Raw genomic sequence first — 14889 nt, 5'->3', positions numbered from 1 at the left:
ATCGTGGCAGCATTGCAAGAGTTGGAACAGGACTTATACGTTTCATGAAGTGTATTGTGGGCATCAGATTCGTGGAATTGCGGCTATTGTTATCGGAGGATATTTTTATGGTCATGTGAATTATAAGGTGCATAGTAAGAATTTAGTAAGGGTATACAATCGTGTTTGGTGTAGTGTGTAGTGATTTATACGGTGTTCATATGTTAGAAACAGGCCTGGTGGAGAATTCCGGATGTTGGAATTTGACTATAAGACTTACTTAACTAAATAAAGAAGAAGATCTTCAGATTGGCTCGAGTTAATGTGCTCAACTGGCTTGTGGTAGCACGGGTAAGTGCATGAGGTGTTGACCAATGCTTTCGGACAACTCCAGAGCAGTTCTTAGCACGTTCGAGGACGAACGTATGTTTAAGTGGGAGAGAATATAACGACCCGACAGGTCATTTTGAGCTATAGCGCGTCATTCAGCGGTTTGAGACCCTGAACAGCCTCACTTCAGGTATTAAGTGATTCACACCTATTGCAAGTTAAATACTTGGATTATATATCGATTTAGATTTGAAAATTTGTGGAAATTTAGAATTTTGAAGAAAACCCTAGAAATTTATATTTTTGGAATTTGACCACTATATTGGACATGGAATTTGGAATAAATTATATATTTGAGTTCGTGGTGTTATGGGTATAGATTATCTTTGAAAATTTTCTGAATCCGGCTACGTGGGGCCGAGGGTGATTTTTATCGACTTTTCGAGCGGAGTTGGAAATTGTCGTAAATTGAATTATTATGAGTATTATTTCGACCTTTCCAGTAAAGTTGGAGCGATGGGCATTGGTTTGAGTTGTTGGAAAGGCTTTGGAGCCGGTTATGGAATTTCAGAGTGAGGTAAGTCTCCTTTATAAACTTGTAAGAGGGAATTAACCCCATAGGTGAATCAAATCATTTTGTGTTTCTATTTGTGGGGGGGCTATGTACACACGAGATGACGAGAATACGTGCATAGCTACTATTATGCTTTTGTCCAGGTAGTTTAGGACCCATATCATGTTGTACTTGCGATGTTTGCGTCCTACTTGTTAATTTAATTGTTTAAAATATTTAGAAACTCGATAAAGGAATTGTAAAAAAGTTAAACTTCGTTTACTTGACCGTTAAATAAGAATTTGAAATGTTTGGAATATTTGCCCCTTAATAAATTTTGAATTGGCTGTTTAATGTGTTTTATCTTTTGTGGAGCAGGCCGAATGCCTCGGTAGCAGATAGATGCATCTATGGTTCGTGTCGTTTGACCCTCGGCAGTGCACAGTTTAAATATTATGTTGGATCGGGTTGTACGACCTCGGCATGATTTGCGCATGATATAGTTTTGGAATTGATAATAATTGATATTGCTTTCATTGGCCCGAGATACAAAAATGTTAAATGACGAAAATAAGTTTAGAAATTTCTTATAAACAAAAGAATTATTTACTTATTTCATGATATTCAGCTTACAGCCATTCTACGTAATCCATGCTTAATTATACCATTGACATTTTATTTATAGCCCATAGTAAGTGTCGAAGTCGACCCCTCGTCACTACTTCTTCGAGGTTAGGCAAGATACTTATTGGGTGCGCGTTAATTTACGTACTCATACTACACTTGCTGTACATTTTTGTGCAGGTGCATATATGTCTAGTGGCCTTGTGGGCGCAGAGGCGCGGTTATTGTGGCAATTTAGGTGAGCTGCATTCCACGTTACGGGTCCGCAGCCAGCAGAGTCTCCTTCCGAGTATTTATATTTCTCATGTCCGAATTTGTATTTCGAACAGATGTTGTATTTTATTTTACATTCCTAGTTGAGGCTCATGCACTTGTGACACTGGGTTTTGGGGTAATTTGGGTTGTCCTGTATTGAAATTGTTAAAAATATTATTATTTACTCTATAAATTCCATCTTTTACTATTTAATTGAAGGAAATATGAATTCAAAAATATTAAAATGAGAACCAAATTAAGTATTTAATTTTGGCTTGCCTGACAGCGGTGTCCGGCGCCGTCACGACCTTTAATAGATTTTGGGTCGTGAAAACTTGGGACACCATAACAAATATTCCAAGTGGTGACTCTAATTAAATAAATAATCCCATTTCGAATAATGTCACTTTAATTGAAAAAACTCCCCTCATTCCTCGGGATAAAGGAGGTGTGACAGCTCTGGCGGCTCTGCTGGGGATCGAACCCAGAATCTATGGTTCAAGATTCAAGGTTCAGAATTCGATCTTAAAATAACTGTTATGCTTGGCTTTCTTGTGATTGTCTGATATCACATGTTTGAGCATAATGTGCTAAATGCCGCTCTTTACCGCTTTGATATTGTTTGAACTGTATATAAAATTATTACTACACCCTTCTTCTCTCTCAGTCTTCTAATTCTTCTAGGGAACATGCGCTTCGCATGGCTTCGTTTCTATTAGAGTCATACCCAAATTTTAGAACGAGGATCGGACAAGTTGCAAAGCCGGTGAAGCTTTTGTATTCTCGGTACGTTGCCTCCCCCCCCCCTCCCCGTCTCGAGTTGTCCGCTCGAGTAAGCCAAGTCTAGAACAACACACCTAAGATTTAAACCTAGAATAACATAGCATTATGCCGGATCCCTAGTAGAAACGTTTGTTTGCATCACGTACATTTGACTTTGGGGACTCAACACAGGGGTTGGGTCCGTTTATGACAGGTATACCCAATATAAAGACCATCCTGATGCATTTTACGTGCTACTTGTGCATATATTTGTTTCCACTTGCATGTTGACCGGTTTCTAGAGTAGAGAAAATAATTAAGAAAAAAATAACCAAGAGTGAGGTAGAATTGACCCGGTTCCTGAAAACCCTGGTACCTGAAAAAGAAAAAAAAAGATCATGAAACCCTACCGAATTTTTAGAAGGTTGTCACAAATGAGTACGAATTTTCAAAAATGACATTTTTCCTCGGTCTTGAAAAACTCACCAAACTACGCGGGTCTGATTAGCACCGGATGTGAGATACGTAGGCAAACCTCATCGGTTCCGGCCCCAATTTTCAAAAAATTCAAAAATATTTTCCCTTTCCTTAGTTCCCTCTTTAGAATTCTTTCCTTATAAAATCCAAAAAAAAAAAAACTAAATCCAAAAATATTTTCCTTCTTTTCCGAATTCTTTCATTCGACAAAACAAAAAAGAAAACAAATTTCAAATCAAAATCCAAAATATTTTCTTCCTTCTTTAGAATTCCTACTTTTAAAAAAAATTCAAAATTCCAAAAAAAAAAGAAAAAACTCAAAACAATAATAATATTTAAAAGTCTTTATAAAAAAAAAGAAAAAAAAAATGGGTTAGTCTATTCCCGATCTTTCCGAACTACACAAGATCTGATTCATGTGGCGTCATAATATGTAGGCAATCCACATCGGATTCGATCATAGCCATTAAATAAACCGAAAAAAGAGAAGAAAGAAAAAGAAAGAAATGAGTGACAAAAATAACAAAGAAAAACAAAGAGCGAAAAAAATAAAGAAAGCAAGAGTGAAAAATCTAAAAGAGAACTCTATGTCCAGTTTGACAAAGAAAATCGCGGAAAGTTTCCGTGAATATGCTGTCAAATGGCGCGAGCAAGCTGCCAGGGTAAAGCCTCCAATGGACGAAGTAGAAATGGTTACGGTCTTCCTACAGGCTTAAGAGGCGGACTACTTCCAGAATATGATATCCGCTATGGGTAATCCGTTCATCGAGGCTATTAAAATTGGGGACATGATCGAAAATGATTTAAAAACAGGCTGAATCTTGAGTCATGCTGCCTTTAAGGCAACATCACAGGTCGTTATGAATGGTTTGGGGGTTTGATGAACAGAAGCAGGAGGGAAGAGGGAGCCATGATGTCTTCGAGCTCGAGGGGGCCCGCATGTCATTCAACCAATCATATAATCTTCCTAATGTCCCACAACACTATTATCCCCATCAAGATGCTGCTTATGCTGTGGCACCGCCTCCCTATGCAGTGATGAACGCGCAACCTTACATGCATCCAGAACATTATACACAAAATCGAGCTCCACCTCCCAGAAATGCCCATCCCTACCAAGCTTTGTATAATCCCCAATACAATCCTTGCCCAAGAGAGCCTCCCAGAAGGAATCAGTTCACCCCTATTAGTGAATCATACTCTAGCATGTTCCTAAAGCTAGTCAGACGAGGTCTGCTGCAGCCAGTGGCCCAGAACTGGCCAAACCCCAAGTCCCTCTCGCACCGAGATGATGCTAGATGTGAATACCATTCTGGAGCAGTGGGACATCATACTGAAGACTGTTGGACTCTTAAAAGAGCAATGGAAGACCTCATCGAGGTCAAGGCAATAGTTCTTAAGGAAGAAGAGGCCTCTAATATGATGAACAATCAGTTGCCTGCTCACAACACTGGGCTAGTCGTTGGAATGATCTATGATGATGGGAAATTTGATCTGGCACTGAAGGCCATTGCAGCCACTACCGAGACAGAAGAAAAGCCAAAAAACGGTCGCCAAACCTGAAAGTTCCTTGTCAGACGGGAGTCTCGGTAACCGGTCTTGCTATCATTTCTGCGTCCGGATTATTTTAGGGTATAATCCGGATGTTTTACTTTTATTGCCTTACTTTCTAATGTAAACCCTTCTATATTTAAAAATTAAAAAAATTAAATCAAATAAAATTAATTTTTCATTGTCCAGGAATGTCTCTTTTCTTAATCTTGTCACATTTCTTATTCTCTTTTCAGTTATGTTAATGTAGATTTTAATAACATGACATGCTTGCGGACTTCATGCCCAGATCGTAAAACGCTATCAGATCTCGAAATAATGAATCAAGAAGCAGAATGTGTTGAAAATAATAAAATAATTAAAAAAATCTGAAAACATTACGAAATATTTTCTATAAATAGATGAGAAAATATGAGGGGAAAAAGGGAGAAAGCAAAAAGAGAGGAGGGAATTGAGAGAAATTATTTTTTTCTTCTTCTACGCTAAGGGAATTTCTACTCGTGTCATTATTTCTTCCTCTTTCTTTCGAAAAATCCAACAAAAAAGGAGCAACAAAACCAGCTGCGAAATAGCTCGAAAACAGCTTCAAAATCAGTCCAAAATCAATTCTGAAACCATCGTTAAAGTGAGGTGATGTTCGAGTTCGCCGATTCGAGGTTCCAGCGATGTCGCCTTTAGAAGCCTCCGATCTTGGTTCAGATCTCTAGCATAATTATTAAGTCGAATCTCTTCATTGTACTTGGATTTGAGAGCTCCAATATTAAATAAAAATTGCGGCTGATTGAGGTCTGTTCTTGCCTCTTTCAATTTATATTTTTCGGTCGATCTTTTCATTATGTTTGTTCATGAATCTCTGTTTATGTATTTGCTTGTGGTATTTGTTGAATAATTTTTATTGGTTCATATCCTGATTTGACATGAGTTTTGATAGTTTTGCTGATTAAATTTTAGAGTTTATATTTGGTTAATTAGTTAATAAATTAGGCCATGTGATTTATTTGTATATGTGTCTTGGGCCATGAAGATTTGGCAATTAGTTGGGATTGGTTGACATATGATAGTTTAGTTTTGGACTATAATGAAAGAGAAGAATTCGGGCCTCAATAAGCTGAACTTCATCCAACCCAGTATAACAATTCTAGCACTTTTTCTTAAATAATTGAATAAGCTAGCCCGCCTTTGCATAAGTAATTTACTACATATTTTCCATCAATAATTTCATAATTCTTGGACTTTCCCAATAATCTAAAATCTTAGGAAAATAATCAACTCATGAAACATTCGTAGAATACTTAGGCGGGCTTTTAATTTACTATCGTGATTGTGTACACGTTCGCATGAAAAAATTATGATTCTCAAAATAAATCAAGGTACGCGTTCGCGCGACTTTGGCCAAACAATCCTTAAGAATAATAACGCGTGATTAATCGTGTATACGTACGCGTGACATGCTTTTAGCACCCCAAATAAAATGGATTCACGCACACGTGATCCGTTTCAAAGATAAATCCATAATGCCATAATTAAAAGTGGTCAAAAGACAAAACGCACATAGGTTCTTAAACACGTAATTAACAATTAAGCCAGGTATGATTGAAGCGACCGTGCTAAAATTACGGAATCCAGAATGCCTAACACCTTCTCCCGGATTAACAGAATTCCTTACCCGGTCTTCTGTGTTCGCAGACCATAAATAAGCATCAATTTCCTCGATATGGGATTTTAAAATAAATCAGTGACTTGGGACACCATAATAAATATTTCAAGTGGCGACTCTAATTAAATAAATAATCTCATTTCGAATAATGTCACTTTAATTGAAAAAACTCCCCTCATCCCTCGGGAAAAAGGAGGGATGACACATACTACTGTTATGCATATGCTTTCATATTGACTTTGTGGGTTATCAATCTAGGCAAAGTTTTGTGCATACTATATGTAGGTTTTTTTCTAATTTTTAATTTTATTTTGAATGTGTAGGAAAATACGGGTGATGCAATTGGAAGTGGTAGCCACAAATCAATGTGACCTATTGAAGTGAATGGGGAAGACTTTTTGAAGAATTGTGGTGTTTATTATTATTGATACTTATATGAATAAATTTTGTTTTGTAACATTTATTGCCAGTGAACTTGAAGCAGTGCTTTATTAGTATGGGCAATACTACACAAATTATATTTCTTTGTTCAAGTTTATTTCAAGTATATGCATTTGACCTATTTTTATTCTGTTACTTATTATCTTATTTAATACTTGAGATCATAATGCATATGCTTGAAACAAATGTGAATACAAAATTTAATGTAGGCAACTAAAATTTCTTAACCACACAATTGTGGCAAATATAAATATTTTAAAAATGATTTTAAAGCATACAAAAAATTGCCACGTTTAGAAAATCTGGCCATAGGGACTGGCAATTTGGCATTATGATTGATGATTGTTGCCTTAGAAGCCACACTTTAAAAGCGTGGTCTATAAGGAACCAAAGACCACGCTTCAAACACGTAGCTTTACGTCATAAAAGCGTGGCTATAAGATAAAATATAAGCGTAGCTTTTTTACCGCATTGGCCACACTTTTGAAGCGTGGCTTCTAAGGCGACGCGTAACAAGCGTGGCCATAGGCCAAAGGTTACGGTCTTTAGGCCACCCCCGTAAAAGCGTAGCCTAAAGGCGTAAAATATTGCCTTTGATCAAATACTACACTTCTTGACATCTTAGGCCACACTTTTCAGGGGTGGCTAGAGGCCTTAAATGTTGTAGTGGATATTGCAGATCACGCGATTAATGTGTGATGCAGGTCTTATATCTTTTGTCAGGGGTATAATTGTCATATTATTACGGATTTTTGTGAACTGGCTACCAAATCAAGAATTTTTAAAAATATGGTACAGGTTAAAAGGTGGCATAAATATAGAGTACGATTGCAAATCCCCCCCCTCCGCTAGTGTGTGTGTGTGTGTGTATATATATGTGTGTGTGTGTGTGTGTATGTATTGTTAAATATATGTAGATATTGTAAATAACAAATAATCTAACAATAATATCGACCGAAATCGATCGGTAAATTATATATATATAATTTTTGTTATATTAAAAACCAATTGACCCTAGGCGGAAAAGAATAATGTTAAATTTTCGACAGATTTCGGTTGGCATACTTGAATTTTTTTAGTTAGAACTTATTTTAGTAGATGATATGCAAGTATAACTAGGTCTTGGTCAAACATTGATCAATTTCCGACCGACATCGGCCGGAATTTTTATGTGTCAGACATAGCAGTGTTTCTTTGTTGTGGGATCACTATTTCCGACCGATGGTGGTCGGTATCTTTGTGAGAAATATTGTTTTTGACTTTTGTGACCAATTTACCTTTTTCCGACCGACTTCGGTAGGTATTCTGTGGACGGATTTTGACACTAACATTATGTAAAACCTATCTTATTTTCTTTCTTACTAACTCCACTTATATTATAGACAATTACATATAGTTATTCTTTAAGTGACTGAACAATTGTATCCACTGCTAAAAATGAGAATTGTCAACGGACATTGCCGCCGGGCGCCAAAATGTGTGTAACACCTTGGAATATTTCTAAGTGTTTTAAGACCATTAAGAAGATTGGCGGGTGCTAATTATATCAACTCGTGTATGAACAAGACTGGTAATCTGAATGATATCAATTGATCATGATAATATATGTATGAGGTGCATTAAGAATGGTTTAGGGTCTAAGAAGAGCCCTAAGGCTAAGTTAAGTTGAAAATTATATGATGGGATAAAGTTTCAAGTGAGTTTGCACAAAATCTAACTTCAAACGAGCATAACTCTCAAGATATGAAGAGTTATATGGTGTATAACCTTCAAATTAAAGCCCTTTGAGTTTAGTATCCAACTCATAAAACCGTGCGTTATTTGGACATTCCTACTAAACATTAAGATCAAATTACCAAAGTTAGATCGCCCAGTTATTTTGGCGGACAGCGAAGTGAGGGTCACTTCGCTAGACCGGGCGCAGATCCTGTCTTCTCTTATATGCAGTGGACAGCGAAGTGAGGGTCACTTTGCCAGACCGGGCACGGGTCAGCTCAAGCTCTTTTTAAGCCAATCCGGGGCTCATTTTCCCCATTTTTATTAGGACGATTTTGGAGCTCTTCTCCACTCTCTCAAGACCACAAACTCCCCTTTTCTTCAAGGTAAGTAATCCCCATTATCTTGATGTTAAATTCCATCATTTCTACACTAGTATTGATGAAATCTACACATAAAATACTTTGATCTTCAAGAAATTTCTTCAAGAACTCAAATGAGGGTTTTGCAAGATTTCTTCCAAAAGGTAATCCTACACCCTTAGGAGGAAAGAGTGATTGTGAGGTTAGAGTAAATGAGAGGACTGAGTGACTGTTACTCTGAGAGGATGCATTGATTTCATTATTGCTGCACTTCAGCTATCATATATCACTGTTTTGGCAAACTCTGAAAGATATTATTTCTCTTTCAATATAAATTTGATATGAAATTGATGTGGAGTTTTAAATGTTGAACTTGAAAGCATGCCTACCTTTTCATGTTGTAAAGTATTGTATTTGGACTTAGCTGTGAAGCTCGTCACTACTTTCAGTTCTTTATTTATTATTGTTACTTACTGAGTTAGTTGTACTCATACTACACCCTGTATTTCGTGTGCAGATCCAAGTGATCCCGGACATAGTGGGTGTTGATTCTTTCGCACTATTGATTTTTCGGAGATTCAGAGGTAGTTGTCGTATTTCGCAGACCTTGTCTCTCCTTCCCTATCTCTTGTTTACTGTATTTGATCTTAGACTATTATAGACCGTGTTTTCCATGCTTGCAATGTATAGATGCTTATGTACTCAGTGACACCTGGTTTTGGGAATATGTTTTACCTAGTATTTGTGGTATTTTCTATTAAACTTAATTATGATATTTTCCGTATTTTAAAGATATTGTGGGTTATTGATGATGTTGGCTTGCCTAGTATTGAGATAGGCGTCATCACGACGGGTGAGATTTTGGGTCGTGACAAGTTGGTATTAGAGTCTAGGTTACATAGGTCTCACGAGGCAGGAGCAGGTTTAGCAGAGTCTTGCGGATCGGTACGAAGACGTCTGTACTTATCTTCGAGAGGTTTCCGAACCCTTAGCAAAATTTTGCTTTCTTTAATTCTATCGTGCGAACTTGTTGATTTCGGAAAAACTAAAAATTCTAATTATTCTATTCTCTCACATATGGTGAGAACACGTACTACCGGATCAGACGGTCAGCCACCAATGCCGCTAGTTAGGGCCGCGAGAGGTCGGGTCCGTGATAGAGGCCGAGGTAGAGGTAGAGGTGTCGCTTGTATAGTAGTTGGAGCAGCACCTGTAGCACCACCAATTGCTCCAGCTCACGAGCAAATTCCAAATGTAGTTGAGCCGGCGGGACCCGCTCAAGCACCAGCTGTGCCCATTTATATTCCAGGCCTACAAGAGGCTTTGGCTCAGATATTGACAGTTTGCACTGGCCTAGCTCAGGTGGTTTCGGCTGAGGCCGCACCTGCCACTTCTCAGGCCGGGGGAGGTATTCATACCCCTGTTGCCTGTACTCCAGAGCAGGTAGTACATGGACTTCAGATACCGGGGGCACTACCAGCTCAGCTGGCTGTAGCTGTTCAGGCCCCGCTAGTCCCCGTTATGGCAGATGATGAGCAGAGGAGACTCGAGATATTTGGGAGGCTTCGACCTCCATTATTTAGTGGTTCTAAGCCATAGGATGCTCAGGGTTTTCTGGATAGGTCCGCATCCGAACTTCAAAGAGGAGTGAAGTGGGGATGCAAAGCATCCAGGGCAGCATTCGAAACCCATAAATCTGGGCCTATAAATACAATACAATTTTGGGGTTCATTTTCTCCATTTCATTTGGACGAATTTTGGAGCTCTTCTCCACTCTCTCAAGACTACCAACTCCCCTCTTCTTCAAGGTAAGCAATCTCCATTATTTTGGTGTGAAATTCATCATTTCTACACTAGTATCGATGAAATCTACACATAAAATACATAGATCTTCAAGAAATTTCTTCAAGAACTCAAAGGAGAGTTTTGCAAGATTTCTTCCAAAAGGTAATCCTACACCCTTAGACTTACATGTATGGATATATTATGGGAATATGAGTATGAATTAAGTATAGGAACTCATGGTATGCTGATTGGAAGCCATAAGTTCCCAATTTAAATACATAACCATGGTAGAGATTGAAAGGTGATTATTTGATGGAATTTTGTTGGTTGGGTGAGAATGGTTGGTCACACATGTGATGTTAGGATTATAAGTTGTTAAAGAATGATGGTGGGATGAATTGTTGGTAAATAATGGTAGTTGGTAGAACCTAATTCTATAGTTATGAAATGTATAAATGTATGCCCACTAGGTGTTTGGTAAATTATCTAAATGGCCTAAACTATGGAATGGGTTACTAATGTTGGTCCCAATGGATGTTGATATTGTAGATTGAAGTTGCTTAGTATAGTATATCATTGTAGTATCAATGAATTGAGGAGACAAGAAGGCATTCAAAGGTGGATACACGCGGAATGGAATTTCCTGAGTATTGATTAACTTGCTCGACGTTGGGTTCGTCTTGTTAAGGTAAGTAACTCTTCTAATCTTGGAGTTGGGGGTATAAACCCCGGATTATGTATTATGTGATTGGTTTTGAGGTGACGTACATGCTAGGTAATAGGTGTGTGGGCGTGCACCGTAGGAATTGTGACTTGGTCAAATTCCATGGAACTATGTAGTTGAATAATCTGTTGATACCAGCACATTCGCTATGTGTTAGAGAAAAATTGAGCTGAGACTCGTATTAAAAATCATGCTTAGACATATGTGGTTATTATTGGTACCCACTGGGGTCATTTCTATGGTTGAATTATATGTTTAAATTGTAATTTCACACTTAGTCATGTTCATTCATATCATATCATATCTCAGTCTCTATTGCTATTTATTGATTCATAATACCATCATTTTGGGATGATTTTCATGACATTGTGAGCCCGAGAGACTGGAGATATTGATGACTGAGTGAGGTTGAGGGCATGATTGTGAGGATGATTATGGGATCGGGGCTGCACGCCGCAGCAGGCCATATTGACGTTATATATATATTATTATTTATGGAATCGGGCTGCATGCCGCAACATGGTTGACTGATTTATGCCATGATTGGCTTGTTATAGCGCTTGGGCTGAAGGATCCCCTCCGGAGTCTGTACACCCCTCCCCCTCCCCCAGTGAGCGCAGGTACCTACTGAGTGCGAGTGCCGCGTGCCGAGTGTGAGTGCCGAGCGCGAGTGCCGAGTGATTTAGGAGGATTGAATGACTGTGAGGCATGAGTGACTATAAGGATTGAGTGATTGGGAGGACTGAGTAACTAAGAGAATTGAGTGATTGGGATGACTTAGTGAATTGATACTCTTTGAGTATGCATATTGTTTTATTACTATGTTGTATTGCATTGGCATGCACATTGACATGTAGGCATAGAGATGTACTTTCCTCATGCCATTTGAAAATAAAATTTCCTATTGTGGAAGAAAGTTTTTGGGAAAAATCACAATTTTCAGACTTACTCATATTTTGGTGATTTCAGTGAAAAGAATTGAGTTTTACTGTTATACTTGAAAAGAAAATATTTATTTTTCTGGAACTGTGAACGAGATGAGCATATTATTATTGAGTTATTCTTTGTGTTGCCTCAATTTTATTATTATGAGATGTTATTGGATATGGGTGAGGACTCTGACTTTGGTATAAGCTCGTCACTACTTTCAACCTAAAGTTAGGTTTGTTACTTATTGAGTACATGAGGTCGGTTGTACTCATACTACACGTCTGCACCTTGCGTGCAAATATTGGATATTGATGTTGCTGTGATCGACGGGAGCTGGATTTGAAGATGTACCTGTGTTACGGTCGTAGCTGCCTCTTGTTCATGGTAGCCTTAGATTTATAAAAATCAGGTTATGTACATTTCGAATAGATGATGTATTTATTTCATACCAGCTTTGTAAATTCTAATCTTAAAAGCTCATGATTTGTACTACTAGTCCTTGTGGAGTGTACTGTAGTCAGTTAAATATTAATTGAATCGTATTGTTGTTATTTGGCTTACCTAGCAGGTGATGTTAGGTGCCATCATGGCTAGTCGGATTTTGGATCATGATAGTAATCCTACACCTTTAGACTTACATGTATAGATATCTTATGAGAATATGAGTATGAACTAGGTATTTGAACTAATGGTATGGTGATTGGAAGCTATAAGTTCCCAATTTAAATACTTAACCATTGTAGAGATTGAAAGGTGATTATTTGATGGAATTTAGTTGGTTGGGTGTGGATGGATGGTCATGTATGTGATGTTGGAAGTTATGAATTATTTAAGAATGATGGTGGAATAAATTGTTGATAAATGGTAGTAGTTGGAGGAACTAATTCTATGGTTAAGAGATGTAGAGATTCATGCCTACTAGGTGTTTAATAAAATGCCTAAATGACCAAATCTGGAAATTTGCTTACTAATATTGGTCCTATTGAATTATGTTGATGTAGATTGAAGTTGTGAGAGTAGTGGAAGTTTTTAACATCACTAAAGAGTTGAATTAAGAAAGCTCGAAAACGTCAGAGGCTCTATAAACGGGATTTTTGGCCATTTTTGACATAAAAATAGTTGGGGAGCTCGGCTTGGGCGATTTTCAGAGGCAAACTTCACAAATTGGATTGGGTTAAGTGATGTTAACTTGATTTGGTCCGTTATTCATGAATCTAACATTATTTTTAGTGCTTATTTAATGATTTGGGGGATTAGAATAGAAATTTTCCAAAAATTGATTTGAGGGTTTGAAGGCCGAATTGGAGTCGGAATTTAGTAATTTTGTATGGTTGGACTCGTGCTTAAATGTGCGTTCATATTTTATAACTTTTGTCAGGTTCCGAGACGTGGGCCCCACTGTTGATTTTTGAGTTAATTTTGAATTTATTTGTGAAATTTAGCATTTTCATATAAAATTGATTCCTATACCTCGTGTTGATTGTATCGAATTATTTTGACTAAGATTCGAGGCGTTTGGAGGCCGAATCGCGAGGAAAAGGCTTATTGGAATAAAGAATTTCTCGGATTGAGGTAAGTAACAATTCTAAATTTGGTCCTCAGGGTATGAAATCCCAGATTATGTGTTATGTGATTAGTTTTGAGGTGACGCACATGCTAGGTGACGGGTGTGTAGGCGTGCACCGTAGAAATTCTGACTTGGTCAAATTCCATGGAGCTGTATAGTTGAATAATCTGTTGATATCCGTACATTCTCTACGTGTTAGAGAAAATTGAGCTGAGACTCGTATTAAAAATCATGCTTAGACATATGTTGTTAATGTTGGTACCCACTGGGATCATTTTCTGTGGTTGAATTATATGTTCAAATTGTAATTTCACACTCAGTCATGTTCATTCATTTCATATCATATCTCAGTCTCTGTTGTTATTTATTGATACATCATATTATCATTTTTAGGCTGATGTTCATGACATCTTGAGCCCGAGAGACTGGAGAGGTTGATGACTGAGTGAGGCCGAGGGCCTAATTGTGAGGATTTTTATGGGATCGGGTTGCACGCCGCAGCATGTTTCATTAATTTATGTCATGATTGGCTTTTTATAGCGCTTAGGCTGAAGGAGCCCCTCCGGAGTCTGTACACACACCCCAGTGAGCGCAGGTACCTACTGAGTGCAAGTGCCAAGTGCCGAGTGTTGAGTGATTGAGAGGAATGAGTGACTGGGAGGAAAGAGTGATTGTGAGGTTGGAGTGAATGGGAGGACTGAGTGACTGTTACTCTGAGAGGATGCATTGATTTCATTATTGTTACACTTCAGCTGTCATATATCATTGTTTTGGAAAACTTTGAAAGATATTATTTCTGTTTCAATATAAATTTGATATGAAATTGTCGTGGAGTTTTAAATGTTGAACTTGAAAACATGCCTACCTTTTTATGTTGGAAAGTATTGTATTTGGACTTAGCTGTGAAGCTCGTCACTACTTTCAATTCTTTATTTATTATTGTTACTTACTGAGTTGGTTGTACTCATACTACACCATGCACTTCGTGTGCAAATCCAGGTGATCCCGGACATAGTGGGTGTTGATTCTTTCGCACTGTTGATTTTTCGGAGATTCAGAGGTAGTTGCCGTGTTTCGCAGACCTTGTCTATCCTTCCCTATCTCTTGTTTACTGTATTTGGTCGTAGACTATTATAAACCGTATTTTCCAGGCTTGTAATGTATAGATGTTCATGT

The 14889-nt window shown here is 37.8% G+C and overlaps 1 long non-coding RNA gene across 1 annotated transcript in view; it reads left to right on the top strand.

Moving 5' to 3' along the window:
- The window catches only part of LOC108948887 (uncharacterized), a 55495-nt gene extending 48714 nt beyond the window's left edge, over nucleotides 1-6781 (top strand). Inside the window, exon 4 of the long non-coding RNA XR_011409067.1 lies at nucleotides 6512-6781. This is a non-coding gene — a long non-coding RNA (uncharacterized lncRNA). The remainder of the gene's footprint in view (nucleotides 1-6511) is intronic.
- Nucleotides 6782-14889: the final 8108 nt, after the last annotated feature.

Source organism: Nicotiana tomentosiformis, chromosome 6 (assembly GCF_000390325.3).
Source record: "Nicotiana tomentosiformis chromosome 6, ASM39032v3, whole genome shotgun sequence".
In the NCBI taxonomy this organism is placed as follows: Eukaryota; Viridiplantae; Streptophyta; class Magnoliopsida; order Solanales; family Solanaceae; genus Nicotiana; species Nicotiana tomentosiformis.
The sequence above is the reverse complement of the archived record's forward strand: the minus strand, read 5'-3'. Positions and strand labels throughout refer to the sequence as shown.